Below are 24,187 nucleotides of genomic sequence, written 5' to 3'. Positions count from 1 at the left end.
GCAATTGACCCCTCCTGCTTCAGCAGCCACCTCCCCACTTTCTCTCTAGAAACTCTGCAGCAGAAGTATGATGTATCTGAAAGAGACAACTTGTCAAATGCTTGAAAAACGAAGGAGGAAATCAAAGAAAAGGCTGGAAAACATAAGCTCTCAGTTTCTTCATCTGTAAAATGGGAATGTCAGTATTTATGTTTTAGATGTACCATGAAGATAAAATGAATTATTACATGTGGGGTTCATAGAAGAGTGGCATGTGGTAAGTACTCAATAAATGTTAGCTATTCTTTTTTTTTTTTTTTTTTTTGGCTCAAATTTTGAGTCAGGTACTATACATGGTGCTGGGAAATACAAACATAAGTCACAATTATTGACTGTATGTTGCTTACAGTCTAGAGCAGGAAGACATTCAAGTAAATTACATATTACAGCCCTGTGTGATACCATTCAATAAGAACACTACATCCCAGACTCAGTGTTAAATACTTTACGTGAATTATCCTGTTGAATTCAATTATCTTATTAAATTTATCTTTATCTTTTAAATTCAATTATTATCCCCATTTTACAGATAAGGATGCTGAGCCTCCGAGAGATTACCCACAGTACTCTAAGCGATACAGAATATCATGTCAGGGACAAAACAAATACGAGAACTCAGGTCTGTATGGACCCAATGCCTACACATGCTCTCTTAACGTCATGCTCTACCTCCTTGAGCAGGTGACACTGGGTAAACAGAGTCCTGAGGACATGCAGCTGTGGGTCCAAATGAAAGGGTGGAGAGAAGATCCCATGGCAGACACACAGCCATGGGAGTCCAGGGGGTAGAACTCCTATCTTGCTCTGAGTCAATTTACTAATCAGCATTGGAGAGTTCAAAATATTCCTAAAGATTTTGAAGTTTAAATAGATAATCTCTCCATCTGTAAAATAATTATTTTGTGAGCATGACGTGGGGCAAGGAATGCTGGCCCAAGGATCGGAAGAACAGAATTCACATCCTAGCTCATTCCCTACTTTGTTCTCTGAACTCTAGCAATTATATCTTTTTGAGCCTTTGGGTGCATCGTCTGAGAAATGAAGACACTGGACTAGATGACTCCTAGGATTCCCTCCAGCTCTAACACTCTCTGTTCTCTATTTCATGGCTCTGTGTGGGCAGTATGTGTTCAATCAATTATCCTTCTGAGTCTAGACAATTCTCTCAACTCTGATTCCTAAGACACCCAGGTACACCTCCACTCCCAACTCCATTTACTCTTTGAGCCATTTCATTGGCCATTTCTTCCTTTTTAACTTTGGGCCCCGTATTAGATTCCTAATGCTGCCGTAAGAAATTAACACAAACTCTGTGCCTTAAAACAACGCACGTGGGCTTCCCTGGTGGCGCAGTGGTTGAGAGTCCGCCTGCCGATGCAGGGGATACGGGTTCGTGCCCCAGTCCGGGAGGATCCCACATGCCGCGGAGCGGCTGGGCCCGTGGGCCATGGCCACTGGGCCTGCGCGTCCGGAGCCTGTGCTCCACGGCGGGAGAGGCCACAGCATTGAGAGGCCCGCATACCGCAAAAAACAAAACAACAAAAACAAAACAACGCACGTTTATTACCTCACAGTTCTGTAGTTCAGAAGTTGAAATGGGTTTCACTGGGCTGAGATCAAGGTGTTGACGGAGATGCCTCCCTTTCTGGCAGCTCTAGGGGAGGATTCTAAAAGCTGCCCACGTGCCTTCTGGCTCCATCATCCAAGCCTGCAAAAGCCATGGCCACCTCTCTGGTTCTCTTCCGCCTTCCCCTTCCCTTTCTAAAGGCATGTGTGATTACATTGAGCCTACTTGGATAATCCAGAGTAACCTCCCTAGTTTAAGGTCAGCTGATGAGCAAACTTAATTGCACCTGCAACCTTAATTCCTCTTTGCCACAGAACGGTTCCAAGGATAGGGAAGAAGACATCTCTGAGGCTGTTACTCTGCCTACCCCAGGACCCTTTATGCTTCAGAGTACTACTTCAGACACAGTAGTAGCTGTGTAAGTGGCAGCTGCCAGCGATGTACTACCTGGACGTCTGAGGTAAGCTGCCACCTACCTCCACACCTGTCCCTGAAGTTCACTGCCACCCTTTGATGGGAGAATATGAAAGACCTGCCATGCTTTAAGGATGGAAACTAAAAGTGACCCAAGGATTACCTGGCTCAGTCGCAGGTGCCACACTCCTCAGTCTCCTTTCCCATCACACCCCAAACAGTCCAGCACTTTGCTAGGGCCTCATTCCCACAATGCCTTGCTCTCAGCTAGGCGTCATCAAAGCCATTATTTGCCTGTATATTATTGAAGCTTAAACCAATATGTTAATAAAGAAAAGCCCTAGAAAACTAAAAAACCCCTATAAGAACCACAGGAATGAAATGAAAGGAGATCTTTTACGTAAGGTACCATACCTATTGGGTTACAATATAAAATGCCCAGTTAAATTTGAACCTCAGGTTAACAACAAATAATTTTTTAGTATAAGTACATTTCAAATACTTGATGGAATTACTTAAACTAAAAAAAATTATTTGTTGCTTATCTGAAATTGACATTTAACTGGGTGCCTTGCATTTTCATTAGCTAAATCTAGCAAGCCCATCTATCTGAACCTCTTCAAACGATAGTATCTTACCTCCATATTCCCTCTCGCCAAAGGCTAGATATAGTTCCAGGGTTCACTGTTCCCTAGTCCAGTAGAGAACTACGTCATACAGATCCAAAAATATGATAATAATTGTTACCAGAAAATTTTAAAGCTACTGCATGGCAACCATTTTTCCTGCATTGTTTCCACACAGATGTGTTATAACCCTCCAATCAGTCCTGTAAGGAGGAAATTCAGTCTTGGAGAGTATCTTACCTTTTGTTACCCAGCTACTAAAATGCAGGCTGAGAGTTCAAACCTGGGTCCTCCGGCTTCCAGACACTAATGCCATCTCGCCCCGGGAGCCACAGCTTCTGCTCCGTCACATGTTTCCTTGGTTTTGTCATCCACACATTTTAATTCTCTTCACCAGAGCTTTCTTTCTCTGGCACTAATAAAGCCATATTTGACTGTTGTCAAACTTGAGATAAATGTACACGTGGGTCCCAGACAGGAAAAGATGAAAAGCGCAACTGAACTACAGGACCGAAGCGAATACCTTCTGCTGTCACATAGCACAGTAGCTTAGCTATTCCTGCATTGGTAGCTTTTTCTGTATTTCTGTTTTTAAAGTCTGAGGCATATCGTTAACTAGGCTATATCTTTGACTAAGTTGACAGGACCAACTTTTATTTAATCCCATTCAATATTGGATGTGCTCCAAAGCCTACCTTTGATTATCTGGACTAAAGGAGGGTATTGCAAAATGCAAAGCAAGGCAAAAATTAACTCTCCCTTCAGAATCTATTTCCACGCTTAACATTCTGTCTAAACTGTGAAGCAGCGAGTCAGAGACTCCCTCACCTGAATTCTGTCTGGCTCTGCCCCACACACCCCCAGCCCTCCCTGCTCGACTCTCCATAATCTCAGGCTAAGAACAGCTACTGTATGCTCTGGTCTCCCCCCAAGACACAGGGATGGGGTGAGCTTTTGGTCTCCAGAGGGCTGCCCTATTAGGGCACAGCTGAAAACAACAGCTTCATCTTTCAGGACTATAGATCCAGGTCTACTAACAAGTTCAAGTGCCTCCAAGTGATGAACGAGCTATAACTCCTTGCCTATCGTTGAATTATCAATAAAAACCATTTATCTCTTCTTTTCTCCAACTCCGCAGGTGTTAGGAGAACAAGATACACTACACATTATCTCTGCCCTCCAAGGACTCATAGTCTGGAGAAGAATTAGAATAACGAAATACAATGTAATATGAACAGCTTTTAAAAAGTGGTACATACATACAATGAAATATGTATTTGGCCTCAAAAACAATGAAATTCTTTTATATGCTACAACATGGATGAACCCTGAAAACATTATGCTAAGTGAAATAAACCAGACACAAAAGGACAAATACTGTATTATTCCACTTATGTAATGTAATTAGAATAGTCAAATTCATAGAGACAGAAAGTAGAAGGTGTGAAGGGGAAGTGGGGAGTTATTGTCTAGTGGGTATGGAGTTTCATTTGGGAATGCTAAAAAAAGTTCTGGAAATGGATAGTGGTAAGGATTTCACAACATTGTGAATGTACTTAATGCCAATGAATTGTACTCTTAAAAATGGTTAAAATGGGGACTTCCCTAGTGGTCCAGTGGGTAAGAGTCTGCACTCCCAATGCAGGGAGCCCAGGTTAGATCCCTGGTCAGGGAACTAGATCCCACATGCATGCCACAACTAAGAGTCCGCATGCCACAACTAAGAGTCCGCATGCCACAACGAAGATCCCACTTGCTGCAACTAAGACCCAGTGCAGCCTAAATAAATAAATATTTTTTAAATGGTTAAAATGATCAATCTTATGCTACCTATATTTTGCTACAATAAAACTCTCACCAAACTGAAAATTTCCTCTTAAGGTAACCAGAAGGCTTATAAAAAACTGAAGTCTGATTATTTCTTTGCCAAAAAAGGAGCAAGTGCTATAGCAGATACATTTTATAATTGCAAAAAAAAAAAATCACCTGAATATATAAATAAAAGCAGGCTGGCTGCTTAATTCACTAGGAGGCCAGTATGATTTTGCTTTATAACATTCAAAGCATAGGAAAGAGTATCTTTCATTTAGGAAACTAGATAGCATATGACTCAGCTACAAGCTGCTACAGTGGGACGGAAATTGAGTCTCATTTTTGCGAGGGGTAGGAAGAAGGAGCTTTCTTGAAATGTTACAAGAGTCTCAGGGAGTTAGTCATGTCCCTCAAAGAAATCTATCAGAGGTCATAGCTCGGCTGTTTTCCCTAGGACGTGGACTCCCTTCACACCTAACTCAGCCACTAGTGTTCAGTCAGTCCCCAGTAATCTACATAGTGACCCCTCTCCCAACTTCTTGTTATCACTGATCAGGGTTTTTCCAAAAAAATTATACATAACATAGCAGTACTTGTGATCTAGATATTTCTAAATTGTTCCATCTTAGATTTCATTGGCAAACAACATGTAGAACAATAAACATGAAAGTGTAGCTTTCCTTGTGAAAACTAGATATGAAAAGAAAAACTCCATATTGTTACTTAATGCCAGTTTGAGTTAGATTTTGAAAATATCTTGAGCCATAATAAAGGGACTGCCTGTACAAGAGTATTCCCCTTTTACTGTATTCCTTTGCACATCATATGCAAGATATGGGCTTATGCTACTCAGCATCAAAACACCAGGCTCAGTTGTCTATACATGTGAAGGCGATATTTGCAAATGGTAAGGCAGAATTAGGATACATTCCTTTAAAAATACCTTTGAGCATGTTACTAAGAATAAGAAGTATAACAAAAGACTGCTTTAAATACCACATAAAGAAATACAAATTCTATTAATACTGAATTCTTGCAAAGCAAGGTCAAGGAACCTAGGACTTTTGGTAGCTAGACAAGACTGACCTTGGCTTCAGTGATTTAAAAACAAAGAGAAGATTACTGGAGATAAAAGCAGGTTCTCCTAGGTAACGCTATCTGCCCTTTTCGGGAATCAGGAATCGACAGTATTGTGCATTCCTCCTATAGTTTTCATTTTACCAACTTGCCTAACATTGTTTTCTTGTTTGTAACATGTGTTGAAAATACTGTCCTGTTACGGTTGATTTTATTAAAAGTCAAAGACAAGGATATAAAGTGATTAATAAAACTGATTATAAAATGCTTTACAAAGCATCATAGCTTTTATTTTCCAAGTAATTAATTCAAAACATTTTACTGAAATGCTAAATGGCCTGGAAGAAGCAGCATCTTACTAATCAATGGATATATACCTTAATCTGAGTTTCCCAGAGAGCATTTTTGTTTCCCACATAAGATATGTATATGTTCAGGTCCCTGGAGTTACATCCCCAAATTAACAACCTGAAAATTATGTGACCATTTCTCAGGGATGAGCATCACACGCTGATAGCAATTCTGAAAGTACACTTGCCATGTACCCTAAAAAGATTTTCTACCCCAGCAGTAAATCACAGTAATACGCTGCTGCTGCTAATGCCCATAATGTCAGCATCATCAAGATTATTTGTTGAAGGCAAATATTTGTTGCAGAAATGATCTCTGATTTAAGTAGGAACAGCATGACTGAAAGAATATTGAGAAATCACAAAATTACTGGAAGGCTATAGAATGGCACTGTCCAATAGAATTTCCTACAGTGACAGGACATGTTCCATATTCTTACTGTCCAATACACATGTAGCTGTAGAGCACTTTAAATGTGGCTGGTGCACATTAAACAAAAATTAACTGTAGTTAATTTAAATTAATTTATATAGCTATGTGTGACTTGCGTATATCATATTGGACAGTCCTGCTGCAAAACCAGGAACCAATGTGGGTAGGCAGTAGCCACCACAGCTAAATCCCTCCCTAAAAACTAATGCAGTGAGGACTCATTTCCCCCACAAGACAATGCAGCCCAGGACATGGAATACAGCCACTGTAACTTCTAGAAACCAATGCTGCTTCTACTGGGACAATCTGCCACATTGGAACCACTGTGATCTCAGTATCTTTGTACAGGATGGAGGCATCATGTTGGTTAAGCCTGGGTTAAGGGCCCACTTCCTTCCTCCCACAGAGGAAAGAAAGCAAGTATCTGGCATTTAAAGCTTCCATAGTGGAAGACAACTTGGCATAACCCTTAGCCACTTTTTTCACCAAGATTTATACGGTAGGGCACTCCTCTAACACAGAAATGGGATCCAGATGCTAGACCGCCAAGCAAAAGTGACAAGTGTCCACTGTGTCAGCCTTCTGGTTGTCTAAGATCATCATACACTCTTCTTCTTTGGTAACATTTGTTGAGAGCTCATCAAGTCTAAAATTGTTCTAAAAACTTTACAAGAGTAAACAGATTTAATTCTCACAACAGTCTTAGGAGGTAATGTAGTAGGTTAAGTAACGGCCACCCAAAGGCATCAGTCCTAATCCCTGGAACCCATAAATGGTACCTTATAAGGAAAAGGGGTCTTTGTAGATGTGAGTAAATTAAGGATCTTGGTATGGGGCAATTATCGGGGATTGTCCTATCCAATCACACGTGTCTTTATAAGAGTGAGGCACAGGGAGACTTAACTCACTCAGAAGAGGAGAGGGGCAGGATTGGAGTGATACAGACTGAAGCCCAGGAACGCCAGCTGCCACCAAAAGCCGTCAGAGTCAGAAAGGATTCTCCCCGCGAGACTCTGACGGGGGGAGCGTGGCCCTGCTCACACTGTGGTTTCAGACTTCAGCATCTGAAATATGAGGCAGGGGGTAGTCACACTCGAGCAAGGACAAGACTGTACTAGTGATGCCTGGGTCTCTGTGTTTTGTGTCACGTGATCCCACCTCTTGCCCCAGCCATGTCCACTCTCAGAGGTGGGAATATGACCAGAGACTGGACAGGAACAAATGACACAGTCTAGAGTGAAATAATGAGCTGAGACCCTCGAAATCCCCCTCTTTGACATTTAGGAAACGTGGAGAATTGGGGCCAATTCAGAGGGTGCTAAAGCCACAAGGGGATGAGGGGGGGCAGGGCAGCCATGGTGGGCACAATTCAAGCTGGAGTCAAGAGAAAGCACAAGTAGTAACTAAGCCGAGATGGTCAGGCTTGGTGGAAAGGAGGATGAAGCTGGCGGGCGGTAGAGCAGAAATGCCTAGAGAAAGAACTACACGGTCGTGAGAACCGGTAAGACAGCGGGTCCTTCAAGCTGCCTTCAATTCCAAATGTGTTCTTATAATAAACACCCTTTTCACGAGGTAACTCAAGTCTCTTGGAACTCATTTTCCCAACTACAACAGTAGATCCTCATGCCAGGAACTCCTCTCACCCTGTTATTTGGGCCGGATATGTCTGGGGTGGGGATGGGGAACTTCCAGCTGAAGGTTGGGTGGCCCTAATTTCAAGGCCAGAGTTAAGCTGAGATTGAAGCAGCTAAGGTCCATTCTCATTATTCAGAGATTCTGTACTTGCAAATTCACCTACTCACTGAAATGTGTTTATATCCCCCAAATCAACACTCAAGGCACTTTCACGATCATTTGTGGACATGCTCAGGGCAGCAAAAATTCAAGTCGCCTGGTGTGCACATTCTCAGTTGAGGTGGAACAAGGTGATGCTCTGCCTTCTTATTTCATGTCAGGCTATAAACAGGTGTCCTTTTCACTGTATATTCAAAGCCACTTTTTTCACATCTTTTCTGTTTTTTCTTGGTTGTTTCACCATTTTAAATGGCCCCCAAATGCAGCACTGAAGTACTGCTTACAGAGAAAATGTGTTCGGTAAGGTTTTTTCAGGTGTGAGTTATAGTCTTTAAACAGAAACACACATAAAACAAGGTTATGTGTTGACCAGTTGACAAAAGCATTGTGACCAGAGGCTCATAGAAACTTAGCCCTGTATTTCCCCTGGGCACAGAGGTGAAGTACTCACTAACTCAGTGTTTTCAGTGACCACAGAACAAAACTGCCCTGAATACAGAGAAATGACTCTATACTGTGTTAATTTCCGGATGGGCAATGACCACGTCGGTCATATTCACATACCCAGTATACAGTAAGTATGTAGTAAATACTGTTTGAATAAAGGAAGAAACAAATTAGTTCATTCACTAAAGATCAAAGCAGTCAATAGCTTGTGTCAGAAATTTTCTTTGCTTTTGGGAATTAGTTCTGAAACAACGGCAATGAGTGTCACCTACATGAGGGTGATCGCACAGGGTTTTTTAAATTACATCCTATTAACTGCCACCACTGATGCAAAAACTGCCAAACTGTACTCAGCACTTTCCTTTCTAGAAATGTTTGACTGTGTTTCACAGCCAATGCATAAGCCCCAGAACAGCGCTTGTTGCTAAGCATCGTTGCCTGTAGAGGGAGAAACTGACATGGTGAGTCTAACGTGCTTGTCTGAGGTCAGCAGTAACACAGGAGAACGGATTTGAAGCTCCTGGTGTGTGTGTCGTAACCCTTAGCCAGTATTCATTTCTTCAAAGTGAAGTCAATTTCCAAAGAGAATTACTTCACCTCCATATAACTGGAGGTGTCACTATAACCAGAATTGCAATTTTAGTGCTTCCGTGTTGGGGCAATTTAGGACTTAAATTTTACTTCATTATGTTTCATTATAAATACTTCCACTGTGAAAACAGAGTTCAGTTGGCAGTCTTTGCCCAGAAGCATCTCAGAACTAATTTAGCATGAGGAATTTAAAGCTGTCTTCCTCCAGCCTTATTTTCTAGGTCGCCCTGGAAGCCACATGGAACAGGAGGATGGAGGGGCACTGCATTCACAGCTCCCAGCATTCACTTTAATCTTCTCCCCAGTGCAATTATCTTACTAGGCACTGAGAAATCTATTACCCGAATTTACAGCAGCTCTGGAGCCATAAGACAGCACAAATTGTTACCATTTTGATTGGAAACATAAATTGCAATCACTTCAGAAGGAAGCTCCACATTGGAAGCCCTTGTCAACCAGAGTGATTTTCATTGGGAAAGAAAGCTGGTCACAGAGGATGGCTGGGGAAGGAAATGTTTCTAAGGTACCATGGTTCCTATCATAGGTAAGGCTGAATGTATTCACTGAGCAGGCTTCAAGGAACATCACCAAATGTAAATTTAGAGGGATTTATAAATGACTCATATATTGTATGTCATGTTCATATTAGCCATAATGAAACAGATTGCAAACACTGAGTAAAGTCGTCAGCACAATATTTGTCATGCCCAGAGAAGCCAGAAATAGTATCATAGTTCTCTCCTCAATTTTAAACATGAGCATTAAATCACAGTTTATGCTAAAAGATTAAGCACACATTAGCCTCTTCCAGGGCATATGGATTGGGGGAAGAAGGAAAAACAATGAGAGAAGTAAATGCCCGCAGTCTCATAGGAAGACAGATTTCAGAGTAAGCCATGGAGGCTGCGTAGAGCAGTAGAAGGAGCACTGAAATAAGACTGTGAAGACCAAGGCTTGAGCATCTCTCTGCCTATCATAAATGGCTATGCCCTTCGAGACCAGCCACTTAGATTTTCTGGCTCTCAATTCTGTCTTCAGTGAAATGAGGACAATTAAAAACTTCCCTCTCTATGAAGCAGAGTTGTTAGGAAATGCTGTAAAACCATGTCCAAGTTTTTCAGAAGTCTGTATATTACCTGCATATGACATTTAAAGGTGGGAGGAAAGTACCCCAATGTTCATAGCAGCACTATTTTACAATAGCCAAGATATGAAAGCAACCTAAGTGTCCATCAACAACAGATGAATGGATACAGAAGATGTGGTATATATTTACAATGGAACACTACTCAGCCATTAAAATGAATGAAATTTTGCCATTCACAGCAACATGGATGGACTTGGAGAGCATTATGCTAAGTGAAATAAGTCAGAGAGAGAAAGATAAATACTGTATGATATCATTTATATGTGGAATCTAAAAAATACAACAAACTAGTGAATATAACAAAAAAGAAGCAGACTCACAGATATAGATAACAAACTAGTGATTACCAGTGGGAGGGGGGGAATTTAGGGGTGGCAGAGTGGGAAGTACAAATTATTGAGTGTAAGATAGGCTACAGGGATGTATTACACAACACGGGGAATATAGCCAATATTTTGTAATAACTGTAAATGGAGTGTAACCTTTAAAAATTGTAAAAAATAAAATAAAAACTTAAAGGTTGGAGGAAAGTTATCTAATGAAAATTTGGATTTTTATAAATGTAAATGTTCATAAAGGCATTGATGGCTCTGATACTCTCCCTATCCACAGTCAAGGCAACTGTACTGGAAGAAAATCAGTCAAGACACTCAAATTACTTTCCCAGCCCTGCTACTAACTAGCTATGAAGTTTGAGCATGTCACAGACATTTTGGATATGAATTTACTCATCTGTAAAATGAAGTAACTACACTAGGTGGTTTCTAAGGCCCTTTCCAGAAAGTTCTACAATTTTATGGAGGATTTTTTCTATCGTCTGTTCTGTGTTACAGATACTTCCAATCTCTTCCCATGTTCATGGGTCTTGTCAATTCCAACTTTCTTGGAAATAACACTGCCCTAAATAGTTTCTGGGCAGAAAGGGGACCACTGAAAGCAAAAGAATGAATTTCCTTTCTTCTCCATTTCTGAGGTCCCATTAAAATTTGTGGGAGTTGGAAATGGGGATGATTAGTTTTAGGATTCCCGATTTCTTGATAGCAAGAGGGTATTTGGAAGGAAAGTTGACTTTGCCAAGTATCACAAACTCCTGAAAGTGATGATATCTGAGCTGAGTGCTTCTATGAAGCATGTTCAATAAAACCAAATCGATTGGGCAAAGCAGTCTTCTACGGCTGAGAAAAGAGGATACAGTGATCAGAGTACAAAAGCTGCCCAGACTTCAATAACGTATTGTTAACTGGCATAATCTTCTGAGAAAGTGTGAGCCCTCAAATTAACAGCACTGAATTGAGCCTAATAACTACATTGCAAGACATCATCTCCCCTCCTCAATCAATATTTAATTTTCTCACATGGCCCTCGGCCTCCCACAAGCTTTTATTATGTTTTGCAAGGAACAGCATTGACCTTGGGGTGTGCCAGTCACCTCCAATCTTAAAATCCCCAAACAGCCAAGTGTGTCTGGAAACATTCCCCAGACAAACAGAGGCTAAAATCTATACCCAGAAAAAAAATTTTTTCCTAAAATATTCACTTCATATTGTGTCAGATGTGTCAGATCTTCATCATACAGTAAGCCTAGAATGATTAAGATTTGGAAATCAGCCCATGCTTTTCGGAGAAGTAACTTTAAGAGACTTTGCTTGAGGTCACATAAGTCGAATCAGCAAACTCACACTCTGAGGTTGCATTTTGCTGTCTAAATTTCACATTCCACAATTCTGGAGCTTCAGTCACTGAAACTCAACCAATCTTGGGGGAAAATGATTTTTTCATTTCAATTAACAAAGATTACTCCGGAGTGCGATGATGGGATTAACTTTGAATCTTTGGGGACTTCAATATTTTGTTCTAGCATCTCAATGTTGTATATTACATAGGAGAGCTACATTTTAAGGTAAGGAGAGAATTTCTCAAAATAAATCATCTTCTATTTACTCATTGAATTCATAAATGAAGCGCTGAGTTGACATTTCTTCACAAGGCAAAAAAAACCTTAAAGAGACAGCTCAAGTTCCATCACATCCTCCAAAATGTTCTATGGTTAACTCTATAATAAAATGTTGCCACTCCTAGCATCTGTATTAGATTTGTATTAGGTTTCTGTTGTTAACAAATTACCACAAACTTGTCCACATCCAGCAGGAAATAAGTGCATCTTTGTCCGAACATTTCAGGAATAATTCTTGAGATTCACTATGATTAGACTGGCTTAGGTCTCATGATCTCCTCTGAACCAGTGTCTGGGACCAAACCAGTCTCTGATTGGTTTAAACTATGTCCTCTGTTCCACCTCCAGAGCAAGACAGAAAGCAAGGCTCTTTTATTAAAGTAAGCATAAATGGATGTCAGGCAGCCAAAGCGTTGTGCAATTGTCCACTATATCATTATATTTGAATGTTTTCATCAGTTTTGTTGTAAAGGGATGAGAGTATGTTATGTTCTTTTGTTTTTTTTAATAAATTTATTTATTTATTTATTTTTGGCTGCGTTGGGTCTTCGCTGCTGCACGCAGGCTTTCTCTAGTTGCAGCGAGCAGACTCTACTCGTCGTCGCAGTGCGTGGGCTTCTCATTGCGGTGGCTTCTCTAGTTGTGGTGCACAGGCTCAGCAGTTGTGGCTCGCAGGCTCTAGAGCGCAAGCTCAGTAGTTGTGGCGCACAGGCTTAGTTGCTCCGTGGCATGTAGGATCTTCCCGGACCAGGGCTCGAACCCGTGTCCCCTGCGCTGGCAGGCAGATTCTTAACCACTGCCACCAGGGAAGTACCGAGAGTATGTTGTATTCTTAACTACTACCCCACTGTTGGATATATTAGGTTATTTCTAGTGCCTTGCTATTCAAAAACAGTCACCCAAACAGCCACTTTGCCCTGGAATATTCATTTTGAGAAAATTTTCCTAAAATATATTTGCAGGAGCAGAACTACTGAGTCAAATACAATAAGCATTTTTAAGGCTCTGAAAACATATTGCCAAAGTTCCTTCCAGCAAGCATATATCCCTTTACACTTTTGCTAACATTCTGAAAGAATTTCCACTTCAATGCCCTCTTACCAACATGAAGCATATTCATCTTCCTCCATCTTTGCCAGGGGGATAGACCCAAAGAAGACGAAGAGAGAGCTTGATAAAATCAGCAGATCTGATCACGCAACTTTCCTGCATATAAGATTTCAGTAACTCCCCATGACCTTGAGGACCTAAGTCCAAACAACTCCTTAGAATGGCACAGAGTGAAGTAAGCCAGAAAGAGAAAAACAAATATCGTATATGAATACATATATGTGGAATCTAGAAAAATGGTACAGATGAACCTACTTGCAGGGCAGGAACAGAGACATAGACATAGAGAACAGACTTGTGGACACAGTGGAGAAGGGGAGGGTGGGACGATTTGGGAGATTAGGATTGACATATATACACTACCATGTGTAAAATAGCTAGCTAGCGGGAACAGGCTTTAAAGCACAGGAAGCTCAGCTCTGTGCTCTGTGACGACCTAGATGGGTGGCATGGGGGGTAGGAGGGAGGTCCAAGAGGGAGAGGATATAGATATACATCTAGCTGATTCACTTCATTGTACAGCAGAAACTAACACAACAATGTAAAGCAATTATACTCCAATGGGGGGAAAAAAAAGAATGGCACACAAGGCCTTCTAATGGTCTCTCCACCTTCCCCACTCCGTCCCCCCCCACCGCTGTTGCTTCCCAACGCACCCCTGGCAGATTGAACTAGAGTTCCTCAGTAGCCTTGGTTCATATTTCTGTTCATATTTCTGTCTTTGCGTATACTCTTCCCTTCTCTGCCTGTCATTCTATTTCCACCTTGTACATACCATCCAATCTCAGCCTCAATCACACAGTATTGCATCAGCGCTTTACATGGCCCTTTCCCATAAAAAATATCTCCTTTCCCTTTTTTACAGTAAAACAGAGTCTTTATCCATTTTTGTATATCTAGGCCCTAGCACAGTGTCTGGCACCAAAACAAGACATAAAGTAAATAACCATATAATCACTGAATAAATGACAGGCGGTAATGGAAAGAGAATGGATATTAACAGAAGAGAGTGGGAAGAAAATCGGTATTATAAGAAGCAAATCCAAATTTGACCTCTGTGATTCTGAACACAAAACTTAACCTCTCTGAGCTTCATTTCATTATGTGACATGAGGCTAGCTAGTCCTTACCATCATATCTTCTTCACAGTATTAAAGATCATATTGAGTGTATCAATATGCTATATGACTATCAGATGTACAACAAATAATAAAATAAAAAATATTCTTGGGACTTCCCTAGCAGTCCAGTGGTTAAGACTCTGTGCTTCCAACACAGGGGGCGTGGGTTCATATTCCTGGTAGGGGAACTAAGATCTCACATACCACATGGCCAGGGGAAAAAAAAGGAGAAGGAAGTACAATTATGTTGTGGATGAAGGAATAAAACTTAAATATATATATATATATATATACACACACACACATATGTATATATATTCTTTAGGATTTTAGGAAGCACTGGCTCTGCAACCCTTCATTAGAAGCCTGTCTCAATGTTTTATCCTCTTCATAGACCTCAAACAATGATATGGGTGAGGAAAAAAATGACAGATGGGAAAATAAAAAGTATACAGGAGTAAGTTAACGAAACAGACGACATTCTGGGGGTTCTAAGATGGACTCCAATTACCCAGTATTGAAGCAAATCTAGAGTTGCAGTGGACACAGCTGCTGGAGTTGAAATGGCCCAAAGGATGTTTAACATGATCAGGACCAGACCTGCACAGAAAACAGAACCCACAATCATCATCAATGCAGCCAACCTAGTAATGATGTCTCCCGCCTCATAGGAGATAAAATTGGGAAAAAAGCAGAAAAGGGCAAGTAAGTGATAAAAGAAACAGAGCAACATCCAAGGAGGAAAAAGATTCATTCAGGAAGACGAACTGGCTGGAAGTCTCTGACACACACCCCTACCTACCGATAGGCCTGGCTCCAGCCACGATAAGAGAAAACACAGAATTATACGGAAGAACGAATCTGCAGATTATGCATATAAGTTGCCGACTGGCGGGGTTTGGCCCTTTGGCTGGTACACGCTGACCCTGGCACTGAAGAGAGACTGCATTCACAGCCTCTGGGAAATAGAGGCTGGTTTCAATAGCCGCTGTCGCTTCCCATAAGCCGCACCCAAAGATCTGCCACATGTACCTAGACGGGGCTGCCTCATCTTCCAGCAGATGAGGGCCTGGAGCTTGTGGACATTACAGGCAACCGAGGAGGATTAATTAGACCGTGTCTCCAAAGCACTTGGAGTTCCCTGGAGGGAGGCCTTTTAATTATAGTATTGGCCAGGAGCAAGTGGGAAAATAGACCGGCAAATAATATCAATTTTGTCTGGAGTACAAAAGAATAGTCTCCATTTGGATCATTTTCTTGCCTCAAGTAATGCATCTGTGTTTTCCCACCTTCTTATTCTAGAACCCAGATTTTTTTTTTTTTTTGGTCTGCATCGGGTCTTCGTTGCTGCACGCGGGCTTTCTCTAGTTGCAGTGAGCGGGGGCTACTCTTCCTTATGGTGCGCAGGCTTCTCATTGCGGTGGCTTCTCTTGTTGCAGAGCACGAGCTCTAGGCGCGCGGGCTTCAGTAGTTGTGGCACATGGGCTCAGTAGTTGTGGCTCGCGGGCTCTAGAACACAGGCTCAGTAGTTGTGGCGCACGGGCTTAGTTGCTCTGCGGCATGTAGGATCTTTCCGGACCAGGGCTCGAACCCATGTCCCCTGCATTGGCAGGCGGATTCTTAACCACTGCGCCACCAGGGAAGCCCCAAACCCAGATATTTCTTAAATAAGACACATTAATCTTATGCCTCCATTTTCTTGTAGGATGTGCTGTACTATTCTTTTCACTGATATTATTCAGACACGTTATTATTCAGCTCAATTCATTTTTGAGAATTGCCTTTCTTTTTTTTTTTTTTTTTGTGGTACGCGGGCCTCTTGCTGTTGTGGCCTCCCCCATTGCGGAGCACAGGCTCCGGACGCGCAGGCCCAGCGGCCATGGCTCACAGGCCTAGCCACTCCGCAGCATGTGGGATCTTCCCAGACTGGGCACGAACCCGTGTCCCCTGCATCGGCAGGCGGACTCCCAACCACTGCGCCACCAGGGAAGCCCGAAAATTGCCTTTTCAAGAGAGAGAGAGAGATGCTTCTTTTTTCTACCTATTTTGAATTGTATATAAAATGAAGAGCAACAGAATATTTACAATAACTTGGTTGCAGGATTTGGTTAGAAATGTAATTTGTTTGTGAATTAATTCTATTTTCAGAAGTAAACATCAGTTACCAACACCTGAAAGAGGCACACAACACAGTTTAAATTTCTAGGAAATTTAGCTATACTTCAAAATTCAGATAAGAAAGCCAAACAGGGCTTTCTAGTTTTAACACCTTTAACAGGTCCAATCCCACCTGCACAAAAAACTGGTTTAAAAAGTTCATATTTATGTACCTTCCACAAAAGATTGAAATAATCAGCATTTGGGCTCATGCAGGAATTTGTGCACTTACTCATTTGCATTTGGGAAGTGGGAGGTTTGACTCTGTTCCATTATAATTTTATTAATCATTTAGGATTAATTATTTCAATTAATGATATGAAGGAGTTCGATTTGGTGAATTAGGAATAGAGGAAAGATTCTCTAGCATCTACAGACTTGTGTTCTAATTTTAATAAGTTGAAGAAGAATTTGGATTGGTGGGTCCTACCCTGGCACGAAGGGACATGGATGCAGAAAGCAGCATAGACTCTAGGTCGACATACTAGAAGATTAGGGTTGAAATGACAGGGGCTCATGGACTTGCAGGTTTGCACAGTGCTTGGCACAGACATGCCCCTCAATCTTTGCAATCTGTTAAGGCAGGAAAACAAATGCAGGCTTCTCCCACCCTGCCCTCCTCCAGGGAAACTAGGAGAAAGTGGAAGAATGAAAGTGGATTTTGGAAGGAAAGAGAAGCCCAGGGTACAGTCACTTAGCTCACCAGTTCAAAGGCATTTCACCTGTGAGTCTGACCACTTGAGTGGAGGATGATCGTTTTGATAACTAAATTGCAGCCAGCTGCCTTCAGGCATCAAATGCCCTTTCCTGTGGTGCCTAGAAAGCCCTGCCTGCATGTTAGTAGCCATACAACAAACCACGGATGCCTACTTAGGGCTTACACCCCAGCAGGCATGCCCAAAGCCAGGTTGGGGCGTCCTTCCAACAGCTACAAGTTCTGCTCAGTGTGCTCTTTTCCCAGCACTATGCAATGCAACACAGAAATGTTTTTATCCTTTTTAAAAATATATATTTGTTTGTTTGTTTGGCTGTGCCGGGTTTTAGTTGCGGCATGCGGGATCTTTAGTTGCGACATGCAGGATCCAGAAATGTTTTTATCCTTAAACAGAGAAGAAGCAACCCGAGCTAGGGAATTTAAACCATTTGCCCTATCAATAAATAGAACTGAAATCTCCACAGGTCAGGTATTTGGTTGCTTTTTGCCGTAACTGCTTCAGTGTCAGTCCTTCTCTGAAGCTTCCCAGAGCCACTGTCAGGCCCTCACGGTCATCCGTCCCACCTGGTTCCCTGGATCAAGGGCATATAAGACTGGATTGGATGATTCCCAGCTGTAGATCATCTTTTTCATTTGCATTATGATTTCTTCTTTGATACATTGAGCTATTTAGATGGGTGGTTCAATTTCTAAATGTATGGGGATTTTTCAATTTAATCTTCTTACTACTGATGTCTAACTTAATTACATTGAGGAAAGAGAATGTGGTCTGAATAATTCCAGTTCTTTGAAAGTCGCTGATACTTGCGGAAGGCCTACTATATGGTCTATTTTTGTAAATGTTCCACGTGTGCTTGCAAAGAATGCATCTTGGGGCTTCCCTGGTGGCGCAGTGGTTGAGAACCTGCCTGCCAATGCAGGGAACACGGGTTCGAGCCCTGGTCTGGGAAGATCACACATGCCGCGGAGCAACTGGGCCCGTGAGCCACAACTACTGAGCCTGCGCGTCTGGAGCCTGTGCTCCGCAACAAGAGAGGCCGAGACAGTGAAAGGCCCACGCACCGCGATGAAGAGTGGCCCCCGCTCGCCGCAACTAGAGAAAGCCCTTGCACAGAAACGACGACCCAACACAGCCAAAAATAAATAAATAAATTTATTAAAAAAAAAAAAAAGAATGCACCTTGGGACTGAATCTTACATATGTTCAACAAATCAAGAATGGTAATTGTGTTATGCAAACCTTCTTCGCCATTTTTTAGTCTGCTTGGTATAACAATAATTGAGAGAGATGTGTTGAAATCTCCCACTGTGGTGATGCCTTTATCAGTTCTCCAATTTAGTCCTATCAATTTTGCTTTATATATTTGAAAGATATTTTATTATGTGTATACATTTAAAATATTAAATCTTCCTAGTGAATTAAATATTTGTCATTAAGAAGTAATGACACTAATAATTCACTAATAATGCCTTTTACCTCAAAGTCTATTTTGTTTGATAATAATCTGGCTGTCCAGCAGTCTTCCTAATTGTATTTGACAGGAATATATTTTTTCACCCTCTTTCAACCTTTCTGTTCTTATAAATGTGTTTTGTGAAAACATCATAGTGCTAGATTTGTTTTTTTTTCCCATCTGACTGTTTTTCTGACAATCTTTTAAATTGTAAGTCCAGTTTATTTCTTGTTTTTGAGATTAATGAAATATGTGAACTTGTTTCTGCCATCTTTTTAATTTTTGTCTCTCCCTTTCTATGCATCATTTATTCTGCTTCTGTACCTTTCAATGCCTCTTTTTTCTTCTTTTTTGGTCTTCATTTTGAATTGACAGAGGATATTTGTTTGTCTTCATATCACTTTTCCATTTATCACCTTTACGAGCTTGGAAATTAAAGCACCCTAAACCTGTTCTTTTAGTGACTCCTTTGAAATTGTACTATGTATATTTAACTTAAAGTCTAATAATAGATTATACCTTAACCTCTTTGCCAAAAATACAAGGACTTCAGGGCAGATTTACTATCCTTTCCCTAATATCATTAACAACCTTTTCATTGACAAGTGCTTTCATTCTGGGTCATTTTTTTTTCTTTTTTTTTTTTTGCGGTACGCGGGCCTCTCACTGTTGTGGCCTCTCCCGTTGTGGAGCACAGGCTCCAGACGCGCAGGCTCAGCGGCCATGGCTCACGGGCCCAGCCGCTCCACGGCATGTGGGATCTTCCCGGACCGGGGCACGAACCCGTGTCCCCTGCATCGGCAGGCGGACTCTCAACCACTGTGCCACCAGGGAAGCCCCATGGGTCATTTTTAAGGACAAAAATTAATCATTATTCACTTATCTAGAAACACTTTGAAACACTTAAATTTACCAATTTCCTGGCTCACCATTCCTTTTTACCTCGCAATCCTTCTGCAATCATTTTTCTTCTTCCTGAAACATACTTTTCAGAGGGTTGTTTAATGCTAACTTAGTGGTGGTAAATCCTATGCATTTTTATCTGAAAATCTCTTTACTTCTCTCTCACTTTTAAAAGATTATTTTGCTAGGTACAGAATTCTAAGATGACATTTATTTTCTTTCGTGAAGATGTTATTCTACTATCTTCTGTATTCTATCATGGCCTTTGGGACATCTATTCTCTGTCTTTATTAATGATCTATATTTTTCTCTGCCAACTTTAAAATCTTCTCTTTGGCATTAGTATCTGAAGTTTCATTAATCTGTGTCTGGAAATGGAATCTATATTTTCATCTCTTTCAACATTCTGGAAAATTCTCAGCAATTATCTCTTCAAATATTGCTTTTTATCCACTCTTCCCTTTCTTTCTAGCATCTCTTAGACTTGTCGTATTACTTCTCATTCTATTCTCCCTCTTAAATTTCCTGCCATATTTTCCATCTCCTTTCTCTGTGTGTATACAGAGAGAGTGTGTGAGTGATTTCTTCAAACGTATCTACCAGTAATATTCTCTTTATGTGTGTCAAGCTCACTGTTCCTTTATCCCACTGAAGTTTTTCTTTTTTCTCCCAACAATTATAGTCTTCATTTTTAGAAGTTCTATTTTGTTTTTCCCTGAATCTCCTTGATCATTCCTGATGTCTCCTATTGCTTCCTCTGAGTGGTAAGGGTTAATGTGTCCAAAGCAGATTCCCTGAAAGCTGGCCTCCTAGAAGAGGACTTGGCTGCCTGAAAAGTTCCGTGGAAACCAGCCACCAGCTCATTGCTTAAGGTAATCAATCCTAGTCAGCCTCAAAGTTTGGCCTGTAGCCCTCTGACCATGCCAGGGGATGGGCTACACTTCCTCATCCATGAACACTAAGTTGACAGTCCAGCTCTGGAGCCAAAGTTCTGCCACATCATATTGCTATTGTATCCCTTCCCAAAGCATGCAGCTTAAAGCCCCTCAGCGCAAGGTCAGGGTCCTTCTTGTGATGTCTGGCTCTGTGCTACCCTTAATCTATGCATTTTACCCAATAAACACTGCTGCAATGAGACAATGCCAAGTCTTCAGGTCAGCTGCCCTCCAGCTGCTGGCCCTCAGTTTGGTACCCACTCATAGGTCAAAATGCTGCTGTTGGCATTTGCTCCCCTGATAATCCTTTTCCTCCTGCTAACTTACTACTCAGAGTCACTCACAGTTTGCTCCTTTGGGGAAAGCAGGGAGAGAAAATCCCCTCCATCCTCTGAGCTAAGCAATTCTTCAAAAAGTAGGTCTTATTTAGAATCGTTTTTCAGTAGGAAGATCCCCCCAGAGTATCTCAGCCTCATACTGGTAGAACAGAAGTCTAGGGAACACCTTAAAATTCATTCTAGTTGTGAAGCCTGAAATGCAGCGGTGGTCCCAATATGACACCCATCAGATCTTCGGTCTCTACTTGGCATACCCACCTTGTCCCCCACATACACTCTGACTTTACAGCAAAACCAAAGCCAGAGGTTGGCTTCAGCACCCTCCCCTCCATCTCTGACATCCATTTCTCAAAGTTTCTCAGGTGCTGGTGAGACTGCTGGGATCTAAAATATTGTTGGAAGCTGTTGTTCTCAACCCTGCCTGCAGGTTAGAACCATGGGGGAGCTCTTTTTCTTTTAAGATTTTTTTGACGTGGACCATTTATAAGTCTTTATGGAATTCGTTACAATATTGTTTCTGTTTTATGTTTTGGTGTTTTGGCCGTGAGGCATGTGGGATCTTAGCTCCCCGACCAGGGATCAAACCCACACCCCCTGCATTGGACGGTGAAGTCTTAACTCCCGGATCACCAGGGATGTCCCCATGGGGGGAGCTTTTAAATATCCCAGCGCCCAGGCAGCACCCCTGATCAATTGCATCATGATCTATGAGTGTGGGACCCACGCATCAGCATTTGGATGCAAAGATAAATAATTCACAGTGCTGGTCCTAGATGAACTCCTCCACCAGAGGAGGACACAGATAAGCAGGCTAGCAAAATAACGTGACCTAGCCCATATAAGAGAGCTGAAGGAGATCAGAAAATGCCATCCCAAAATATGTCACTTTGCCATATGGATTATTTAGAGTTGAAGTCATTTGAAAATAAACAGGTGCAGAAAGAAGCCTTCTCAGAACGTCCCTTATCTGAATAAAAGCAGAAATTTCTGAGAAGTGAGGACTGCCATAAATCTCCTTTCCCTGGAGTTTTACCACCAGGAAGAAGATGGAAAGTCAGCTGCAAGATAAGTCTGCACAAACAACCCTTACTAAAATAACCCTTATCTTCCATTAGTTTCCCCATGTATTTACCTTCCCATAATTTACCATCCCTAGAAGCCCAAATCCCCCTTCCCTTTGTGCAGTCACTTCTCCACAATTTATTGCCCTTTGTTAAGATGGTATATAAGCTTCTGAGTCTAACCACTTTTTTGGGTTTTTACTTTTTTCTTGTAAAGCCCCAATGCAAGTAAAAATATTAACAACAATTTTTAAAAATATGTCTTTTCTCTTGTTAATATGCCCTTTGTTGATTTAATTTTCAGGCCCTCAATCACTGAACATGAGAAAGTAGAAGAAATATTTTTCCTCCCCTACAGAGCTGTGTATATGTATTAGGAGCAGAGAAAAAGAAGTGATTATTTCTATGAAAGGATGAGGGGAGAAAGGTCAGAGCCAGATTCACAGGGGAGGGAGGAGAGGCCCGTGCTGTCTCTTGAAGATAAAATAGAAGTTTGCCAAGTGGAAAGAATTCCAGGCAGAGGGCACAGCAAAGTACAGAGGCATGAAAGAGCAGAATGCCTCAGGAAGCATCAAGCATTCCACTATGGGTAGAGAATGTGGTATATATTGGAAAGCCTCTTAGAAAGATATGAAAGTCATGATCAAAAAGCTCAGACTTTATTCAGAAGGCAATGGAGAAATATTGATGGATCAAAAACAGTAAGGGACTTGCTTGCATGTGCATTTTAGGAAGAGGTAAGGAGATGACACCCCTGCTACTGTCCATGTTGCTCTCGTCATGAGACCAAACTCTCATTTTTTTTTTTTTTTTTTTTTTTTTTGCGGTACGCGGGCCTCTCACTGTTGTGGCCTCTCCCGTTGCGGAGCACAGGCTCCGGACGTGCAGGCTCAGCGGCCATGGCTCACGGGCCCAGCCGCTCTGCGGCATGTGCAATCCTCCCGGACCGGGGCACGAACCCGTGTCCCCTGCATCGGCAGGCGGACTCTCAACCACTGCGCCACCAGGGAAGCCCCAAACTCTCATTTTTGAATGTAGTTTTATGCTGAGACTGCAGGGCCAGGCCACACCCTTCTAGGTGAGGGGCGCCGTTACTCAGAAGGGAGTGAAGTCCCAGTCTCACTCCTCTTGAGAAGACTGAGATTCTAGGCCAGGAATTAAGGACTTAGGAGTTTATTGTGAGGTCAGAGGAAAAGGAGATCCCTAGACATGCTTGAAGAACTCGCTGCCTCAAGAGGAAAGAGGTCTCTGCCCCGGTTCAGGAGCACAGAAGCCAGCAGGGAGCACCACAGGTCTCACCAGGTCACTGAGCATCTCCAGTAACCAGTACAAAATGGCTCCTTGTATTGTCATCCCCTGTTTTTCTCATAAAGAGAAAAGGTTTTTTAAGTGCTGACATGTCAGTCCCAGTCTCAACTGTGAGATGGAAAATTAAACAAAGGGTCCATGTCCTGAAGTGGCAGAGGGAAAGTGAGCTGTGAACATAGCAGAGGTAGCAGCCATGATTGATGGCATCCCCCAGGAGAGGGGGCATATGAAGTCCAGATAACACTCCCCTCTCCCCCCAAGAACCTCTTCCACCATTCACTAGGTGGACTGGAGTGTCACTTTATTAAGAAAGCTCAGAGGTCTTCAAAGTAGGAGCTATGGACAACAAGGGACAAGCCTGGAGTCAGGAAACTCCATTAGGAAGATCCACATCCAGTTAAGAAATGATGATGACCTAAGACAGTGAGCATGGAGAGGAAGAAGAAGACACACTTAGGAGGTAGACTCCACAGGGCATAACGAAATGGGCCAGATGCCAGGAGCGCAGGGGAGAGTAATGATCTTGCAAACTAGGATCAAGGGAGCATGCGTGGGAAGCAGCAGGAAAAGCTCCTGAAGAGAGTGGAAGGAAATGATTGACGCAGCATTTTCTGGTCCATAGCACCAACCTTAAAAAATGTGATGGGGTGCAGACTTGGCAGGAAATACAGGAGCCCACTCCTCTGAATGATGAGGACAAAAGCCATGCCCATATTTATATCTGCCAGGGCCCAGCTTGCTGCTGAATACATGTTTAATAGACAAACAGAAGAAAAGGGAACTTCATATTTAATGGAAACATATCAGTGCAGCAACAGTGAGCCTGCTGCCTGG

Source organism: Globicephala melas, chromosome 18 (genome assembly GCF_963455315.2).
Source record: "Globicephala melas chromosome 18, mGloMel1.2, whole genome shotgun sequence".
NCBI classification, from domain to species: Eukaryota; Metazoa; Chordata; class Mammalia; order Artiodactyla; family Delphinidae; genus Globicephala; species Globicephala melas.
This window is presented reverse-complemented; position numbering follows the sequence as displayed.